The sequence below is a fragment of the Oncorhynchus mykiss genome, chromosome 30 (assembly GCF_057628025.1).
Source record: "Oncorhynchus mykiss isolate SJ-2025 chromosome 30, ASM5762802v1, whole genome shotgun sequence".
Classification (NCBI taxonomy): Eukaryota; Metazoa; Chordata; class Actinopteri; order Salmoniformes; family Salmonidae; genus Oncorhynchus; species Oncorhynchus mykiss.
The window spans coordinates 37,145,192-37,158,891 of NC_143051.1; the positions used below are offsets into that span (position 1 = coordinate 37,145,192).

The 13,700-nt window shown below is 41.5% G+C and overlaps 1 long non-coding RNA gene across 1 annotated transcript; it reads right to left on the reverse strand.

Annotated features, from left to right (window-relative positions):
• Positions 1-8,829: 8,829 nt before the first annotated feature.
• Positions 8,830-9,772, reverse strand: LOC110489334 (uncharacterized). The gene is made up of 3 exons (XR_002468554.3): positions 9,563-9,772; positions 9,438-9,461; positions 8,830-9,208 (listed from the first exon to the last, which is right to left on the reverse strand). It is a non-coding gene; the product is annotated as an uncharacterized LOC110489334 (long non-coding RNA).
• Positions 9,773-13,700: the final 3,928 nt, after the last annotated feature.

The following is a 13,700-nucleotide window of genomic DNA, read 5'->3' on the forward strand; positions in this document are numbered from 1 at the left end:
AACTTTATTTAACTAGGCAAGTCAGTTAAGAACAAATTCTTATTTTCAATGATTGCTTAGGAACAGTGGAACAGCCTTGTTCAGGAGCAGAACAACAGGTTTGTACCTTGTCAGCTCAGGGATTTGAACTTGCAACATTTCAGTTATTAGTCCAACACTCTAACCACTAGGCTACGCTGCCAATTTGACAGAATTACCTTATCTTTCAGTCTAATATGACAATTTACTCACATTTGTCGCTCTTCATCAGAAGCATGCTTTGTCAGTAGTTAGGCCTAACTGTCCTCCAAATTTAGCTGGTATTTAGCCCAAAAGTATATGAGAAATCTGATTGGTTGAAGATAGGCCTATGACATTGGCATATGTCTCGTCTTTATGCTGTGCAGAATATCAGATCTCAACAACCATTGGAGAAGTTAACATCACAAGTAGGTTTAGGCTACCACGTCCTTATGATATATACACTGAAAAAATATATAAACCCAACATGCAACAATTTAAGATTTTACTGATATACAGCTCATATAAGGAAGTCAGTCTATTTAAATAAATTCATTAGGCCTTAATCTATGGATTTCACATGACTGAGAATCTGTTGGTCACAGATACCTTACAAAAAGGTAGGGGTGTGGATCAGAAAACCATTCAGTCTCTGATGTGACCACCATTTGCCTCATGCAGTGCAACATCTCCTTCACAGAGTTGATCAGGCAGTTGATTGTGTCCTGTGGAATGTTGTCCCACTCCTCTTCAATGGCTGCGCAAAGTTGCTTGTTATTGGCGGGAACTGGAACACGCTGTCATACACGTCGATCCAGGGTGACATGTCTGGGTGACAATGGTTGACCTGTCTGGCAAATATGCAAACAGAACTGGGACATTTTCAGCTTCCAGGAATTGTGTACAGATCCTTGTGACATGGGGCCTTTCATTATCATGCTGAAACATGACGTGATGGCGGCGTCTGAATGGCACGACAATGGGCCTCAGGGTCTCTTCACGGTATGTGGTTTCAAATTGCCACAGATAAAATGCAATTGCGTTTGTCTTTAGCTTATGCCCGCCCATACCATAACTCCACCACGAGGCACGCTGTTCAAAACATTGACATCAGCAAATGCTGTGAAGAGCACACTTCTCCAGCATGGCAGTGGCCAGACGGATGTGGAGGTCCTGGGCTGGCGTGGTCACACGTTGTCTGCGGTTGTGAGGCCAGTTGGACGTACTGCCAAATTCTCTAAAACTTTGGTGGCGAAATTAACATTAAATTCTCTGGCAACAGCTCTGGTGTCAATTTCTGCTGTCAGCATGCCAATTGCACACTCCCTCAAAACTTGTGGCATTGTGTTGTGTGACAAAACTGCACATTTTAGAGTAGCCTTTTATTGTCCCCAGCACAAGATGCATCTATGTAATGATAATGGTGCTTAATCAGCTTCTTGATGTCACACTTGTCAGGTGGATGAATTCTTTTGGCAAAGGAGAAATACTCACTAACAGGGATGCAAACAAATTTGTGCACAACATTTTAGAGAAATGTCTGGCCTCTTCTATTTCAGTAGAGTTCAAAAAGTACTCACACTCAAAATCATGAAAAGGAATAGGCCAAGGAGGCTTATTTTAATCCATGCTCGAAAGAACACAAAAAGTGCAAGGTTCTATATATGTAGAAAGGAATGGAGCACACATTTTGGCCTTATGCCTTCACCAACGCTGTACAAACAAATTAAGAAGACCAATTTAAGACACACCAGCTGCGCGTAACAGGCGCAAGCAGATAGTTGAGTAGAGACTGGCGAATAGGGAGTCGATGCATATTAACAAGGAATATAAAGAAGAGTATCAATAACGGATGATTCAAATGTCACATATAATTGCAAATAGACAACACTCTGAGCAACATAATATCAGAAGCAATAGATATGAAATACTCCGGTGGGCTAAACTTGAGCTCCGTACCACAGGTAACTACAGTAATTGCGCCAACATATAAACAAATTAAATAAGAAAATGACAATTTCCCAGTGGTGAGAAGGTAATGTTCTGTTTGCTACATATAGGCCTACTAGCCACATGAAGCTACCATTAATTAAGCCTACCATTAATGAAGCCTACCATTAATTAAGCCTACCATTAATTATGCCTACCGAATTCAGAATCAAAAAGTATTCGCAAAAATAACATGATCACTGTGATAGAACGTATTTTGATTGCCAATTTTCTGCATTTATCAAAAGCAGTGGCAACCTGTCATTCAGGGCATTGAGCCCCGCATTTTTAGCAAAAATTCTAAAATAAAAATATGAGGTGGCTTGCCTGTTTTGCATGTTATTTTGGCATTAATATGAGTCACATACCAGTTTGCAAACAATGTAAAATATATATATTGTGGAGTTAATAAAGCAGCAGACAAACATGGTCTCTTTTTTTGTTTTCTTGAGTAAGGCAGCTCCAAAATGCAGGTGTTTCAGCCTAGCTCAGTGCTTTCTGTAGTGGGGCAAGCCAGCAGAATATAGGAGTGTTGCACCGTGATTGGCTGTGTTCTGTCACTCATGGGGACACTATGTCACGGCCAAGTAGTAAGGGTAGACATCGAAAATTCAAGCCCTTAGGCTCCTGCCATAGAATTACATTAGTAGTGCCCTTCCAAGAAGGCTCAAGATCATTGGCCACAGATAAAATGATGTCAAATCACGTTATATGTACAGTAGCTTTGATTGGACTGATCATGTCAACATCTTACTTTAAAAATCTTAGCAAGCAGTCATTTTGACTGAATTAATTTGACAATCTACTGGCAAATCCTTTTTTAATCCTTGTCATATAAAGATAAATAATGAAGAGAGATTATAGATAAAACGCATCGGTGCTCATCAGCCATTGGACATAAACATTACACAAGTTGGAAATCGCAAATTCAACAAAGAGTGGTTTGGAAAGAATCAGTGACAGTGGCTAACTGGAAGCATGGCAACTGGGAAGTCGGGGATAAACCAGCACAGACTGGGAAAATGCATTTTGAAAGGTCATCCAACTTGGAATTGTAAATCCGGCCTTTGCACATGATGGGACCGCCGTGCCACCTTCCTGTTCAAGTGAGCACATCACAAGGTGAGTCCAAAAATGTCTTATATGCTGCTGCATCAATTATGTAATATGCCAGGGAGATACGTATACTGTAGCTAAGAAAGTAATACAACATTGTCTAGTAAGCTGTTAGTAGCCAATGTGCCTAACCCTAATAATTTGGTCTATTTTCCCCTCTTCATTTCGCCAAACGTTACAGTTCTGACTCGGTGTTGCACATGTAGTCTATAACCTGTTTTTGATCAATTTAATCATCGAATATTGTTAGAACTTTCATTGTCTGAATATGCGCCCCCTTTATTTATCCTACAGTTCTGACTTGGTGTACATGGAGAACACTGTAAGAACGGCCCATGTTCTGAATTCTGTTGCTGTACATTTCAAAAGTGCTGAACAAATAGTTATATTGATTACATCCGTCCTGGCTCATTCATTAATGTCTTAAACAAAATTACGAATTGCCTCTTATCCGCTTGTTGTCCCCTTATGCCATAGTTTGTACATCTCAACTCTCAGTAGAAACCACATTTGTTTAAGCAAGTCTGCCATATCAGTTACGTTTTTGAAAAGCCAGTAAATGAGGCAGAATAAACTGTATCGCTGCCAGACAAGGCTACACTGTTAGCCAGATGTAGTGAGTGTTGGTACTGCTGTTGGGACAGCTTTATGTTGGCCCTAACAGTTTGTGGGCATTGTTTGTCACCGTTATAGTGCAATTAATGTATTGCTTAGTGTTGTGTAATGACTTTGCTGGTGTAACAGTTTTGCTTCCGTCCCTTTCCTCGCCCCTACCTGGGCTCGCACACATTGACAACAGCCACCCTCGAAGCATTGTTACTCATTGCTCCACAAAAGCTGCAGCCCTTGCAGAGCAAGGGGAGTGACGTCACCGATTGAAACGCTATTAGCGCGCAGCCCGCTAACTAGCTAGCCATTTCACATCGGTTACACTGGCATGCGTCCTACTTCTATTTTTCCCCCACCAAGATTTACATGCTAAAATCGCCACTGATCAAAAGTACCAATAGTAGCCTGATTTCAGATTTGTCCATGTAAACAGGATTAGTAGGGAAATTGTTCTTCTTGCAAAGCATGTAACTTAAACGTTTTAAACAAACTATTATATTAACCTGACTATCCACAATAATCACATTATTGTGTGCATGTAACCGTGCTCAATGTGTGCCCACAAACTGACATAGTCTCAGGGGAAATTATAAAATCTTCACTTCTGTCACTGGGATAAACAGTCGGTCACAGCCAACAGGACTCTCGGTGATGATAGTATAACAGGTTTCGTTAGCTAACGTTACCTTGGTAGATTATAGCCATGTAAATGTTGTACAGCAATAAATAAAAAATTGTATACATCTAATGTACCAAGAACTTCAGGAGAATGGAACATACACCTACAGTAGCACACACATCAGTTGACGGACGACAAACATACAAGTCCATCAGAGCTACTCCGTGACTATATTAAACCCTCCACTCTCAAATCTCTGTGAATTCAACTAGTGGGCCATTTGTCCCTGTCATTGTGGTCATTCTATTACTTCGCTTTCTTGACCTTAAAGGCTCAATCTGCCAACCTCTTCTTGTGCTCCACAGAACACTGCATAAATGGGCACATGACTTATAATGTGCTCTGACAAGTGCAGTTCAATTTTCGACACTCATCTTGGATGAGTTATGAGTCATCCATCTCCACTGGTTAGCCACCATCAGTGCCATCGGCAAAAATCAGACACATATGGTTTTCAGAGAAAAAGCAAGAGAGCCCGTGACACGACTTCCACTTTTGGACGTGTGCCTCGCTGTTTACAGTCCCCGTTGAAACATATGGGCAATTCCACAATGATGAATTGAGACTGAGATGTCTGACTTAAAATGTATGCCAAACAAGAAACATTGATTTCAAAGTTTCTCAAACCATACAATTCGATGCACAAGGACTACTATCAACAATTTACATTTGACAAAAAACACAATTACTGGAGGATCTGTGCAGATGCAAAGTTTGGTAACAAAATTTCAGTAAAATCTCCCTCAGGTTAAATATCTGCTCTGAAATAAAATTCAAAGATGTCTGCAGAAAGAATGGGGTGTCACCTATGACATGGCACCTTGACTTTGATTAAAAAATATATATATTTGGTTACTGAACTACTGTAAGTGATGTGTATGTACACCGTGTAACATACAGTTGAAGTCGGAAGTTAACATGCACTTAGGTTGGAGACATTAAAACTCGTTTTTCAACCACTCCACAAATTTCTTGTAAACAAACTATAGTTTTGGCAAGTCGGTTAGGATCTACTTTGTGCATGGCACAAGTCATTTTTCCAACAATTGTTTACAGACAGACTATTTCACTTATAATTCACGTTATCACAATTCCAGTGGGTCAGAGGTTTACATACACTAAGTTGACTGTGCCTTTAAACAGCTTGGAAAATTCCAGAAAATTATGTCATGGCTTTAGAAGCTTCTGATAGGCTAATTGACATCATTTGAGTCAATTGGAGGTGTACCGGTGGATGTATTTCAAGGCCTACCTTCAAACTCAGTGCCTCTTTGCTCTGACATCATGGGAAAATCAAAATAAATCAGCCAAGACCTCAGAAAGAAATTGTATGCCTCAAGTCTGGTTCATCCTTTGGAGCAACTTCCAAACACCTCAAGGTACCACATTCATCTGTACAAACAATAGTATGCAAGTATAAACACCATGGGACCATGCAGCCGTCATACCGCTCAGGAAGGAAATGTGTTCTGTGTCCTAGAGATGAATGTACTTTGGTGCGAAAAGTGCAAATCAATCCCAGAACAACAGCAAAGGACCTTGTGAAGATGCTGGAGGAAACAGGTACAAAAGTATCTATATCCACAGTAAAACAAGTCCTATATCCACATAACCTGAAAGGCCGTTGAGCAAGGAAGAAGCCACTGCTCCAAAACCGCCATAAAAAAGCCAGACTACGGTTTGCAGCTAAACATGGGGACAAAGAGCGTACTTTTTTGAGAAATGTCCTCTGGTCTGATGAAACAAAAATAGAACTTTTTGGCCATAATGACCATCGTTATGTTTGGAGGAAAAAGGGGAGGCTTGCAAGCCGAAGAACACCAACCTAACCGTGATGCACGGGGGTGGCAGCATCAAATTGATGGCGTCATGAGGATGGAAAATGATGTGGATGGAAAATGATGTGGATATATTGAAGCAACATCTCAAGACATCAGTCAGGAAGTTAAAGCTTGGTCACAAATGGGTCTTCCAAATGGACAATGACCCCAAACATACTTCCAAAGTTGTGGCGAAATGGCTTAAGGACAACAAAGTCAAGGTATTGGAGTGGCCATCACAAAGCCCTGACCTCAATCCTATAGAAAATTTGTGGGCAGAACTGAAAGATTGTGTGCGAGCAAGGAGGCCTATAAACCTGACTCAGTTACATCAGCTCTATCAGGAGGAATGGGCCAAAATTCACCCAACTTATTGTGGGAAGCTTGTGGAAGGTTACCCAGAACGTTTGACCCAAGTTAAACAATTTAAAGGCAATGCTACCAAATACTAATTGAGTGTATGTACATTTCTGACCCACTGGGAATGTGATGGAAGAAATAAAAGCTGAAATAAATCATTCTCTCTACTATTATTATGACATTTCACATTCTTAAAATAAAGTGGTGATCCTAACTGACTTAAGACAGGGAATTTTTACTCTGATGTCAGGAATTGTGAAAAACTGAGTTTAAATGTATTTGGCTAAGGTGTATGTAAACATCCGACTTCAACTGTAATTGCGGTAAAGGAATTTCATCATGGGTTCCTGATCTGTACACAGAAATACATAAGTATGGAAATGAATGTCCTTCTCTTCATGGTGATGTATCCTAAATAGGCATACAAAGGTAAAAATATGAAATATCCTCCTTTGCATATTTGGGTATTATTTTAATGAGCTCTGCCACCAAACAAGACCAAATGTGGTTGGTCCGTACCGAGCAACAACTGAACGTAGCATTGACAACTATATTTCACAAATTTGGACATCAAAGTACAGCTCAGTAGAGTAGAGTACAGCACACAACAATAAAGTAGAGTAGAGTTCAGTACAGTATAGTATAGTCAAGTAGTATATTTCAGTACAGTATAGTACAGTACTGTTATGGGATTTTTATGAATAATGCCTAAATTATGTATACATTTAGCTTAGAATTATAACTAAACAGAATACTACTCTGCTACTGTATGAATGTATGAATCTTATTATAATCATAATACTGAATATAAGGTGTGTAGTTTTAGTCAAGAATTAGAACAAGGACTTTCTGTTCCTTGGTAGAAACGAATGGAGCTATCGTCAGACCGGCTGGAATACTATGTTCCTTACAGGACATTCTGTCCCTACCCAGGGAGGGGAGAGACCTTGGGCTTGTAGTAGATTGTTTAACAGGTGGCAGACAATGTGAGAAGGCTTGTGAACTATATTGCCATTGTATCTGAGAGGAGGAGGGACATTTATGACGAAATGTGAAGTATATAACCAATGTACATGGTTTTGTGACCAGGGAGGTGTCATTGTAAATAATAATTTATTCTTAACTGACTTGACTAGTTAAACAAAAATAAAAACAGGGCTCAAATTGAGTGAGGGTGGCAATTTCTTGTCTCGCTTAGGGCGGCCACCCATAAATAATGTTGGTGCAGCTGCGTGCGCTCACAAAGGAGATCCCGTACCGGGAAGAAATTAAATATACTTTCACATATGCTCTCACCCCTGGTTATAACAATCAAACAGATTTATTGCTAAATGAAAAACCTGTAGGCTGTTTGCTTCCCAATTATACAAGAGTAATTGTAATGAGCCTTATTCACAAAAAAACATTTGTATCGTCATCCAATGGTAGTCGAACAGACATGAGTTATAGGCCTAATAATGATTTATTGGTAAATGAAAAACTGGTAGACTAATAACCGCCTTAAAAATAACTTTTATTTTCACATTTAGTTAGGAGTCTGTTGTGTTTTGTTAACATTCAAAAGCCACAGTATGATTCTCATAGTATTAAGAATAGAGTGACTTAGCTCTCCCAACCTTGTTTCACATGGTTGATGTAACGCCTATCGCTGTTGATCCTCCCACTTCTGATGACACACCCACGTATGCAGTTACCCATACTTGCAGGTGGAAGCCAAGTACCCCTGACTGCAGTGTGCAATTCGGGCCAGGCTTGATGTGGGCGGAGTCAAACATTTGACCCCACCCACATTTTTTGTCTGAGGTTTGACGGTTACACACTGAATACAAACACACACGTTGAATACAAACATATTTCATTTTTGAAGATCTTAAGAAATATTATATAAAGTGGTACCAGCAGATGTGTTGCAACACTTTGTGCTTCATGCTATGAGACAAGTTACTGATATTTCTGCAGTGAACAACAGACTTGTTATGCATGTCATGTACTGTTAAAATTGTGTTGATAAATGTTATAACTTATATTATTTCATTGAGCATATATATATATATATATATATATTATATATATATATATATATATATATATATATATACACACACACACACACACACAATTACTACCTATCCTTATTTATAATGCTATTTACTTTCCTCATGAGAATGGAGACAGACTATACCATATAGACATACTGACAAGCTGAATGTGCTTTGTACATTAAGTTATACCAGCTCCAGTACAGAGATCAGAGACTCGGGTGACTTCAACGTCATCTTTACTAAACAACTTAACACAATTAACAATTGAAACAATTAACACAGCAGACAAAAACAAGGTTTGACCACTCCTCAAAAATGGCTTCACTCCTGCTCCTCAAGAGGCAAAGACAGTAATGTTCTTGTTGTCAACTGCCTCCACATAGAATATCTCAATCTCTCTGTAACATGAATGGTTCCTTGAGAATATTTTCCTCTTCATCCAGGCCATCATACAACCGTAGTCCTTTAAGGGTTGTAATGGAGTCTTCCCTGTCCATCCCAATTACACTGGGGAGGGAAACAGTGGCTTTAAATGTTTGGAGTTCACACTACCTTGCTGCCTCTAAGGTGTCCCTTATAAGAACATCTGCTTCCTTGAAGAAAAAGGAAGAATAAATATTAAGAGTAGTGCCTAATTGGTTGATCAAGTCAAATTACAACCTACTTTCACAATACCACCATGCAAACAAAAGCCACTATTACTAAAAGGGGTTTTCAGTGATATATATATAACTACTCAAGTCATCACAACTATTATGTCTTGCCATGCATCAAGCCTTCAGCATTACACACAGTAGACTACATAACCAGTTCACAGCTCACCGTGCATTTTGTTTTCAGTATCACCTAGAAAGAAAACAGATTGTGGTCAATAAGTAATGTAAAGGAACCTCTAGGGATGTGTATACAAGAATGCACCTTACTTTAGCTAATACCCTATACAGTACCTGATCCTGCATGCTGAAGTGAAATGCTGTGACTTCTCGGGGCGTCTTCTACATCATCCTAAAATATATTGGGGGGGGGGGGGGGGCAGTTTAAGTCTTTAATTGGTTTAACAACCTACTCTTCAACTGTACCTTGCAATGGAAGCGCAGTGTGATTTCACTGAGTTATGTATAAATTGCTTCACTGAAACATGGCTCACTGGAGAGACTCTATCCGAAGCGGTGCAGCCAACGGGTTTCTCCACGCATCGCGCTGACAGAAACAAACATCTTTCTGGTAAGAAGAGGGGCGGGGGCGTATGCCTCATGGCCAACGTGACATGGTGTGATGAAAGAAACATACAGGAACTCAAATCCTTCTGTTCACCTGATTTAGAATTCCTCACAATCAAATGTAGACCGCATTATCTACCAAGAGAATTCTCTTCGATTATAATCACAGCCGTATATATCCCCCCCCCAAGCAGACACATCGATGGCTCTGAACGAACTTTATTTAACTCTCTGCAAACTGGAAACGATTTATCCGGAGGCTGCGTTCATTGTAGCTGGGGATTTTAACAAGGCTAATCTGAAAACAAGACTCCCTAAATTTTATCAGCATATCGATTGCGCAACCAGGGGTGGAAAGACCTTGGATCATTGTTACTCTAACTTCCGCGACGCATATAAGGCCTTGCCCCGCCCCCCTTTTGGAAAAGCTGACCACGACTCCATTTTGTTGATCCCTGCCTACAGACAGAAACTAAAACAAGAGGCTCCCACGCTGAGGTCTGTCCAACGCTGGTCCGACCAAGCTGACTCCGACCAAGCACACTCCAAGACTGCTTCCATCACGTGGACTGGGAGATGTTTCGTATTGCATCAGATAACAACATTGACGAATACGCTGATTCGGTGTGCGAGTTCATTAGAACGTGCGTTGAAGATGTCGTTCCCATAGCAACGATAAAAACATTCCCTAACCAGAAACCGTGGATTGATGGCAGCATTCGTGTGAAACTGAAAGCGCGAACCACTGCTTTTAATCAGGGCAAGGTGTCTGGTAACATGACCGAATACAAACAGTGCAGCTATTCCCTCCGCAAGGCTATCAAACAAGCTAAGCGCCAGTACAGAGACAAAGTAGAATCTCAATTCAACGGCTCAGACACAAGAGGCATGTGGCAGGGTCTACAGTCAATCACGGACTACAGGAAGAAATCCAGCCCAGTCACAGACCAGGATGTCTTGCTCCCAGGCAGACTAAATAACTGTTTTGCCCGCTTTGAGGACAATACAGTGCCACTGACACGGCCTGCAACGAAAACATGCGGTCTCTCCTTCACTGCAGCCGAGGTGAGTAAGACATTTAAACGTGTTAACCCTCGCAAGGCTGCAGGCCCAGACGGCATCCCCAGCCGCGCCCTCAGAGCATGCGCAGACCAGCTGGCCTGTGTGTTTACGGACATATTCAATCAATCCCTATACCAGTCTGCTGTTCCCACATGCTTCAAGAGGGCCACCATTGTTCCTGTTCCCAAGAAAGCTAAGGTAACTGAGCTAAGCTAAGGTAACGACTACCGCCCCGTAGCACTCACATCTGTCATCATGAAGTGCTTTGAGAGACTAGTCAAGGACCATATCACCTCCACCCTACCTGACACCCTAGACCCACTCCAATTTGCTTACCGCCCAAATAGGTCCACAGACGATGCAATCTCAACCACACTGCACACTGCCCTAACCCATCTGGACAAGAGGAATACCTATGTGAGAATGCTGTTCATCGACTACAGCTCGGCATTCAACACCATAGTACCCTCCAAGCTCGTCATCAAGCTCGAGACCCTGGGTCTCGACCCCGCCCTGTGCAACTGGGTACTGGACTTCCTGACGGGCCGCCCCCAGGTGGTGAGGGTAGGCAACAACATCTCCTCCCCGCTGATCCTCAACACTGGGGCCCCACAAGGGTGCGTTCTGAGCCCTCTCCTGTACTCCCTGTTCACCCACGACTGCGTGGCCACGCACGCCTCCAACTCAATCATCAAGTTTGCGGACGACACAACAGTGGTAGGCTTGATTACCAACAACGACGAGACGGCCTACAGGGAGGAGGTGAGGGCCCTCGGAGTGTGGTGTCAGGAAAATAACCTCACACTCAACGTCAACAAAACTAAGGAGATGATTGTGGACTTCAGGAAACAGCAGAGGGAACACCCCCCTATCCACATCGATGGAACAGTAGTGGAGAGGGTAGCAAGTTTTAAGTTCCTCGGCATACACATCACAGACAAACTGAATTGGTCCACTCACACAGACAGCATCGTGAAGAAGGCGCAGCAGCGCCTCTTCAACCTCAGGAGGCTGAAGAAATTCGGCTTGTCACCAAAAGCACTCACAAACTTCTACAGATGCACAATCGAGAGCATCCTGGCGGGCTGTATCACCGCCTGGTATGGCAACTGCACCGCCCTCAACCGTAAGGCTCTCCAGAGGGTAGTGAAGTCTGCACAACGCATCACCGGGGGCAAACTACCTGCCCTCCAGGACACCTACACCACCCGATGTCACAGGAAGGCCATAAAGATCATCAAGGACATCAACCACCCGAGCCACTGCCTGTTCACCCCGCTATCATCCAGAAGGCGAGGTCAGTACAGGTAATATCAAAGCTGGGACCGAGAGACTGAAAAACAGCTTCTATCTCAAGGCCATCAGACTGTTAAACAGCCACCACTAACACTGAGTGGCTGCTGCCAACACACTGACACTGACTCAACTCCAGCCACTTTAATAATGGGAATTGATGGGAAATGATGTAAATATATCACTAGCCACTTTAAACAATGCTACCTTATATAATGTTACTTACCCTACATTATTCATCTCATATGCATACGTATATACTGTACTCTATATCATCGACTGTATCCTTATGTAATACTTGTATCACTAGCCACTTTAAACTATGCCACTTTGTTTACATACTCATCTTAGTTGTACATACTGTACTCGATACCATCTACTGTATCTTGCCTATGCTGCTCTGTACCATCACTCATTCATATATCCTTATGTACATATTCTTTATCCCCTTACACTGTGTACAAGACAGTAGTTTTGGAATTGTTAGTTAGATTACTTGTTATTACTGCATTGTCGGAACTAGAAGCACAAGCATTTCGCTACACTCGCATTAACATCTGCTAACCATGTGTATGTGACAAATACAATTTGATTTGATTTGATTTGAAATGATGAAATATTCATCACTAGTGCATATAATGTTTTTGGGATACCCATCCGATTGTGTGATTTTCTTTTTCAAAGGAAAACATGCAGCAAATTAGGCCATGGTGGCGCCTAGTTCTCCTGCAGAACTTTCCCATGCCGTAAGTATTAAACATCATAAAAACTTTTCATTTGCATCCTTAAAATCACTTGTTTCACTGACCTGAATATATTTTCATATTGAATGTATGTCATTCACTCACTAAGGTCTGAAGAAGAGAGGTTGAAAGATCGAAAAAGGCGGCAAAAACAAACGCACTACAGGTAGGATGATGAGTGGTATAGTCTTAAGTTTGATAGGTATGATAACAACAATAATGATAATCGTAAATAATAATAATAATGATTTCATTATTGTATATACTATGTGTAGGCTGTGTAGACTCGCTATGTGTAACTAAGGGAATGGCATCAACAATACACGTTTAGAGCCAGTCAAACACAATAAGGCATACATTGAACACAGAAAATCAAATTGATTACATGACTACAAACCTAGGCTTACTGCTCAAGTAGGCAAATTTGTCCAAATAAGATTCCCTCATTGAGAGCAGATTCCCTCACGTGCAAATGGGCGCTAATTAACCCATGCTAACATCGGTGCGGTAGTTGGTCATATGAAAATGTACCACTGTACTGGTATAACATGAATATTACAAAGTACATTATGCATAATGACAGTCTCACTTACTTCCATGGTTTATATTTTTATCCATGTAGGTCAGGTTCGATTGAGAACTTGGGTGACCTTGAAGGAGACCGGGAAAGGTTTTTGTTAAACGCGTTTGACTCCACCCACATTGAGCCCGGCCCCGAAGAATGACTCCGCCCACATTGAACCCGGCCCCGACGTGTGACTCCGCCC